Source organism: Phyllobates terribilis, unplaced genomic scaffold, assembly GCF_046119375.1.
Source record: "Phyllobates terribilis strain yellow unplaced genomic scaffold, ASM4611937v1 Scaffold_5__5_contigs__length_657084704, whole genome shotgun sequence".
Taxonomy (NCBI): Eukaryota; Metazoa; Chordata; class Amphibia; order Anura; family Dendrobatidae; genus Phyllobates; species Phyllobates terribilis.
In genome coordinates, this window is record NW_027362765.1 from 110,061,113 (window position 1) to 110,068,495 (window position 7,383).

General features: G+C 44.3%; 2 long non-coding RNA genes across 4 annotated transcripts; one reads left to right on the forward strand and one right to left on the reverse strand.

The window, feature by feature from the left end:
* Positions 1-878: 878 nt before the first annotated feature.
* LOC141270911 (uncharacterized) lies at positions 879-2,748 on the reverse strand. Of its 2 annotated transcripts, XR_012321760.1 has the most exons (6): positions 2,247-2,748; positions 1,787-2,155; positions 1,570-1,705; positions 1,329-1,490; positions 1,163-1,258; positions 879-1,082 (listed from the first exon to the last, which is right to left on the reverse strand). It is a non-coding gene; the product is annotated as an uncharacterized lncRNA (long non-coding RNA). The 2 variants fall into 2 exon arrangements; XR_012321759.1 differs by having other exon boundaries at positions 879-1,258; positions 2,247-2,747.
* Positions 2,749-5,812: 3,064 nt separating this feature from the next.
* LOC141270912 (uncharacterized) lies at positions 5,813-6,636 on the forward strand. 2 transcript variants are annotated; one of them, XR_012321762.1, is made up of 4 exons: positions 5,813-5,945; positions 6,025-6,186; positions 6,257-6,352; positions 6,433-6,636. It is a non-coding gene; the product is annotated as an uncharacterized lncRNA (long non-coding RNA). The 2 variants fall into 2 exon arrangements; XR_012321761.1 differs by having other exon boundaries at positions 6,257-6,636.
* The last annotated feature ends 747 nt before the right edge of the window (positions 6,637-7,383 follow it).

Here is a 7,383-nt window from a genome sequence, read left to right on the forward strand (position 1 = left end):
TTTTGTAAATTTTGTTGGAAAAATGAGAAATCGCTGGTCAACTTTTAACCCTTATAACTTCCTAACAAAAAAAATTTTGGTTCCAAAATTGTGCTGATGTAAAATAGACATGTGGAAAATGTTATTTATTAACTATTTGTGTGACAAATCTCTCTGATTTAAGGGCATCAAAATTCAAAGTTTGAAAATTGCTAAATTTTCAAAATTTCCTCCAAATTTCTGATTTTTTCACAAATAAACACAAGTCATATCGAAGAAATTTTGCCACTATCATAAAGTACAATATGTCACGAAAAAACTGTCTCAGAATCAGTGGGATCCGTTGAAGCATTCCAGAGTTATTACCTCATAAAGTGAATTGTAAAAATTGGCCCGGTCATTAATGTGCAAACCACCTTCGGGGGTAATGGGGTTAAGAAATTTCTTTGAAAACTTTCTTAACCTCTGTGTTAGTGTCACCATAGCTGAGCACAAATGAGCAGTAATGACATGCGGGGACATCACTTGTCCTGTACAGTACTCTTCTTCCACATTAGAGGTGTTTCTTTGCTGCTAATTAATTGTGTCCTGTGTATGATGAGGTAGGTCCTATACACAGGTGAGGTGTAGACGTTCTGGTAGAGGCTGGAGAACATTATACTATAATAACAATAATCTGCTGATCTCTGAATCACATTTTGACCAAACCTGTCTCTGCAAGTAGAAAGAAGAACATACAGTTCTTTAATGCCTGGTGCTTATCGATTGGCCCCATGAGTACAAAACACTTCATTAAAACATGTCAGGCTGTTACAGAGTTTTTCAAGAGATCTCTGATCTTGTTCTATAGTAAAAATCGCGCTATCGGTAGTGAAAAAGAGATCAGGAGAAGAGTACTATTATTTTATAAAAATAAGATTTATTTGTTTGGATGCTAGCAATAAAAACTTAATAAAATACAGGATTTAATACAGGATTTAAAAGACGAGTGTAGACAACAATATTTCGATTGGGGTAAAAGAACTAATGGTATACAAGGTGTAATAAATAGTAAAATCCAGCGGTTAATCTGGTGTGGTAAAATGCCTGTGGTGGCTTGGTACCTGGAAAGAAGAGGAGTTTGGTTAGGGCTATTGTTCTCTAGTAATGAATATGCTTAGCTGGCTGTGGATCTGTTACTCACCAGGTATCAGAGTGGGTAAAGTGCAGGTGTGCACTAGGGCTGTGGTCCGTCAGGATTCTTAGAGTGGGGCGTGGTCCTGAACGCTTTGTTATGCTCCTGGAGATTTAATGATATGGGGTTAGTGCTGTTAGCTCTGGGTAGGTAGATAGTGGGGTTAGCGACTTACCCACGGAGGAGCTGTTCTGCTTTTGGAGATTGCTTGTTAGCACTCCCTCAGTGGGGGGTGCAGCAGGAGGCTCTGGATTGTATCTCACTTTGTTGCAGAGATGTGACAGGGGGGCTTTTTGATTGCCAGTAGGCGTAGTAACGCTTGAGGATACTCAATGTCCTGTATATAGATATGGAGGAAGGGTTAGGAACTGAGGAATACAGGAATAGTCCACAGTGTGGTAAACCTAGATGTTTACCTGTGCGTGATTATCAGTAATCCAGGGGTGCAACAGGAGGCTCTGGATTGTATCTGTCTCTGAGCAGAGATGTAGTAGGAGGCTACTGGTTGCCGGGTGATAGGGGGCGTTGTGGCACTCAAGGATAATTGATGTCCTGTATATAGATGGGGAGGGAGAGTTAGGAGCTGAGGTATACAAACAATAAGCCACAATATAAGTAAGCCCGGTTGATTACCTTGTTTAGGGTCCAGGTGTGAAATGGTCAGTCACCTTCTTTATCTGTGGCTGAAGGCCTAAATCAAGGGAAGGTGTTCAGGAGGTTCTGCAAGAGGGTTCAGCCTAGTGGTAGGTGCAGCAGGAGGCTCTGGCTGAGTAATTTACTGGCTAAGTAGCAGTGGGTCTTGTCCCTGGACGCTGAGGTGCAGCAGGGGACCGGCTGCAAATGTGGCAGGAGGCCTGGTCTGGATAAGTATATTCAAGTAGGTGGAAGGCTTTGGTGGCAGGCTGTGTAGTAGATATCCGGGCAAGGTCTATGGTTGTGGAGTCCGGTTTTCAGGCACGGTCCCTACTCGTGTGGAGTCAGGCAGGCCGCGTTCCTGGAATCCTGTCGGTAATAAAGAGGTGAGTATGTGTGGTTTTGGTCCTTGTGGTGGCGTGTGTCATAAGCGGTGGGGGCCGTGGCCCAGAGTACTTACGGTCCGTAGTCCTGCGGAGATGTCAAGGAGTTGTGGGGCCCGGGGCGAGAGCGGGGTCCCGGCCGGTGACCGCCGCTACTCGCGGGCTTCCGGGTAAGTGGAGCAGGAGAGGAGGGGCGGAGAAGGTGAGGGGGCGCGTTCTATTGGAAGCGCGCGAGAGGCAGAGAGACGAGCTGACACGTGGTGTGCAGCGTGTATTGAGGACGGATGCCTGTGGGCGCCTTCTCTGCTGGGTCAGTCAATTCCAACGCGTTTCGACAGCTGACGGCTGTCTTCATCAGGGATAGTCTGGCCCAGTAGGTGGAGTCCTTTATATACCTGTCTATAATGACGTCATGGCAACGGTCCGCTGTTGGTGGCGTTGTCATGGTAACTATCAGTCGTTGAAAGCAAATAGCTCAATTTCGCTGTTAAGACCCCATGGTCTCAAGGTGTTTAATTTAAAAATCCACTCGCTTTCTTTTCTTGACATATGTTTGATAAAATCACCCTGTCTCCAATGTTTGTGAACTGTTTGTATGCCTATCACTTTAATTCCTTTGATGGATCCTTTATGTTTGTCCGCAAAATGCTTTGACAGGGGGTGGCCCATGTATTTATTTTTAATATTCCTCAGATGTTCATTAATTCTAGTGCCCATTGCTCTTTTAGTCCGGCCTATATACATTTTTTCACAAGGGCACATTAGTCCATAGATAACCCCCGTAGTGGTACATGTGACAAAGTCTGTGATGGGATATGACTCTTTGCGGTAATTGACAGTGTGTGATTTGGCTGGTTTCAGGGTTTTGCATATTTTGCATTTTTGGCATGGAAAGAACCCTGTAATTTTTTGTTGAAAAGGTGTGACTGTTTTTTTTGTGATGATATTATTTTTTACGGTGGGGGCTATGAGTGATCCTAGGTTCCGTGCTTTCCTGAATATGAGCCTGGGCCTATTGGGTATTTGATCGCCAATGATTTTGTCGTCCTTTAGTGTATGCCAGTGTTTTTCCACAATTTTTTTAAAAATGTGCGTATTGGCGGAGTAAGGGGTGATGATGGGCATGATTATATTGGGATTGGTTCGTGTTGATTTTGTGGTGTTTGTATCAGTTAAGAGGTTTTGTCTTGGTATTGCAGCTATTTTTCCTTTAGTATTTTTAAGAAACTGAGCATTATATCCTTTTTCCAAGAATTTTTCCGTGAGTGAATCTGCCTCATTGTTGAAGTCTTCCTGTTTGGAGCAGTTCCTATGGAGGCGCAGGTATTGGCTGCGGGGGACATTAAGTAGCCAGTTTGGAAGATGGCAACTGTCTAGCGGAATATAGCCATTGGCATCAGTGGGTTTGTGGTATGTACGAGTCTGAATGGAATTGTTTTCGATATAAATATTGAGATCTAGAAAGTTGATTGCAGTGGAGCTAGTGGTAGATGTGAATTCTAAAAAGAATTCATTTTTGTTTAGTTCCTGTATAAATAGATCCAGGGAGGGTTTGTCGCCTGACCAGATGAATAATATGTCATCAATGAATCTCCGCCATAGGACCAGGTTCGCATGTAGTTTGCCTCCAGGATGAATGACTAGGGATTCCCACCTGCCAACATAGAGGTTGGCATAGCTGGGTGCGAACCTAGTGCCCATGGCGGTGCCCCACTGCTGGGAGTAGTAGTCCCCCTCGTAGAGAAAGTAATTATGTGTTAAGATGAAGGACATGCAGTCTATAATGAATGTACTTTGTTCTGAAGGCATTATTTGTTCGAGAAAGTGGAGGGAGGCTTCACATCCTTTGGTATGTTGGATGTTTGTGTATAGTGACGTTATATCCATAGTTCCTAGGATATAGTGGTTATCCCATGGGGTGTTGTTGAGTATGCGGATAGCATGTTTGCTATCTTTTAAATGGGATGGGAGTGTTGGGACCAACTCCTGTAGGTGGTGATCTACTAGTCTGGAGAGATTTGATGTCAGGCATTGAATACCGGAGATGATGGGTCTTCCTGGAGGGTTATTAATGTTTTTATGGATTTTTGGTAAGTGGTAAAAGGCGGCTAGTCTGGGGTGTTGAATATTAACATAATCAAATTCATTTTTATTGATGTAGCCATTTTGGAGTCCTTTTAAGGTTAGGTTCCGTAGTTCCTTTTGGTAATGGTTGGTTGGATTAGAGGGGAGGATCTGATAGGTTCTAGAGTCGCCCAAGAGTCTAAGTGATTCCTTGTGATAGTATTCTTGATCCAGAATAACTATGCCACCTCCTTTGTCAGCTGGTCGGATTATTATTTCATTATTTATTTGTAATTGTTTCATGGCGCGAACTTCTAGTTTGGTGAGGTTATTCTTGTATTTGGTGCATTGTTTGTTATTGATTCTGCGGATATCGTCTGTAACGTTTTTTTCAAAGGTATTGAAGGCCTCTGAATACTCTTGAAGAGGGTGGAAGTTAGATTTGTTTTTAAGTATAGTGTGTCTGAATACATGGGCCACCCCCTGTCAAAGCATTTTGCGGACAAACATAAAGGATCCATCAAAGGAATTAAAGTGATAGGCATACAAACAGTTCACAAACATTGGAGACAGGGTGATTTTATCAAACATATGTCAAGAAAAGAAAGCGAGTGGATTTTTAAATTAAACACCTTGAGACCATGGGGTCTTAACAGCGAAATTGAGCTATTTGCTTTCAACGACTGATAGTTACCATGACAACGCCACCAACAGCGGACCGTTGCCATGACGTCATTATAGACAGGTATATAAAGGACTCCACCTACTGGGCCAGACTATCCCTGATGAAGACAGCCGTCAGCTGTCGAAACGCGTTGGAATTGACTGACCCAGCAGAGAAGGCGCCCACAGGCATCCGTCCTCAATACACGCTGCACACCACGTGTCAGCTCGTCTCTCTGCCTCTCGCGCGCTTCCAATAGAACGCGCCCCCTCACCTTCTCCGCCCCTCCTCTCCTGCTCCACTTACCCGGAAGCCCGCGAGTAGCGGCGGTCACCGGCCGGGACCCCGCTCTCGCCCCGGGCCCCACAACTCCTTGACATCTCCGCAGGACTACGGACCGTAAGTACTCTGGGCCACGGCCCCCACCGCTTATGACACACGCCACCACAAGGACCAAAACCACACATACTCACCTCTTTATTACCGACAGGATTCCAGGAACGCGGCCTGCCTGACTCCACACGAGTAGGGACCGTGCCTGAAAACCGGACTCCACAACCATAGACCTTGCCCGGATATCTACTACACAGCCTGCCACCAAAGCCTTCCACCTACTTGAATATACTTATCCAGACCAGGCCTCCTGCCACATTTGCAGCCGGTCCCCTGCTGCACCTCAGCGTCCAGGGACAAGACCCACTGCTACTTAGCCAGTAAATTACACTAGGCTGAACCCTCTTGCAGAACCTCCTGAACACCTTCCCTTGATTTAGGCCTTCAGCCACAGATAAAGAAGGTGACTGACCATTTCACACCTGGACCCTAAACAAGGTAATCAACCGGGCTTACTTATATTGTGGCTTATTGTTTGTATACCTCAGCTCCTAACTCTCCCTCCCCATCTATATACAGGACATCAATTATCCTTGAGTGCCACAACGCCCCCTATCACCCGGCAACCAGTAGCCTCCTACTACATCTCTGCTCAGAGACAGATACAATCCAGAGCCTCCTGTTGCACCCCTGGATTACTGATAATCACGCACAGGTAAACATCTAGGTTTACCACACTGTGGACTATTCCTGTATTCCTCAGTTCCTAACCCTTCCTCCATATCTATATACAGGACATTGAGTATCCTCAAGCGTTACTACGCCTACTGGCAATCAAAAAGCCCCCCTGTCACATCTCTGCAACAAAGTGAGATACAATCCAGAGCCTCCTGCTGCACCCCCCACTGAGGGAGTGCTAACAAGCAATCTCCAAAAGCAGAACAGCTCCTCCGTGGGTAAGTCGCTAACCCCACTATCTACCTACCCAGAGCTAACAGCACTAACCCCATATCATTAAATCTCCAGGAGCATAACAAAGCGTTCAGGACCACGCCCCACTCTAAGAATCCTGACGGACCACAGCCCTAGTGCACACCTGCACTTTACCCACTCTGATACCTGGTGAGTAACAGATCCACAGCCAGCTAAGCATATTCATTACTAGAGAACAATAGCCCTAACCAAACTCCTCTTCTTTCCAGGTACCAAGCCACCACAGGCATTTTACCACACCAGATTAACCGCTGGATTTTACTATTTATTACACCTTGTATACCATTAGTTCTTTTACCCCAATCGAAATATTGTTGTCTACACTCGTCTTTTAAATCCTGTATTAAATCCTGTATTTTATTAAGTTTTTATTGCTAGCATCCAAACAAATAAATCTTATTTTTATAAAATAATAGTACTCTTCTCCTGATCTCTTTTTCACTACCGATAGCGCGATTTTTACTATAGAACAGTTATTTTATTGTAGTGTATCTACTACGGACATTAGTGGTTCCCTGTCCACAATTATCGCTGCCATTGGTAGTAGTTAGCCTGATAAGCGCCTTTTACACATATAATACCTTAAGATCTCTGATCTTGTTGGAAGTCACTGAGTGAAAGGTGGAAATAGTGGAAGGAGTAGGATCCTCCAACATCACTAAGTAAGGCGGGGAATGTGCTTGGGTTGTGGTGGAGTGACTCGTCCACCTATGAGATGTCAGTGAGGACAAGGCAGCGTTGTTAGTTTATCATGATAATTTACATGTCAGCTTTTGTGTATTTACTTTGCACTTTTCTTTTGCTCACTATTGTCTTACATGTCGTTGTTTTGAGGGTATGCAGTCAGCCTGTCGTGTCTAACAATGATGGACTTTCCGTTTCAGCCACTGACACCAGGCATCTCTTACCAAGACAAAAATGTGCCAATTTAAAGAGAAGGAGAAGCTTTATATACTTTACACATAACACAGGATCAACGTCTTGCCATTATAAATCCTGAGATCACAGATGACTAAGAACCGGATACTGATGTTTTACTAGAAACTGAATATCTATACCAAATATTGGTATCTACTGAGCGATGGAATCGGAGCATTATCTACCAAAATAAAACTATTACAAAAAGCAGCACCATTACCTATGTAACGGGCTGGGTGGTG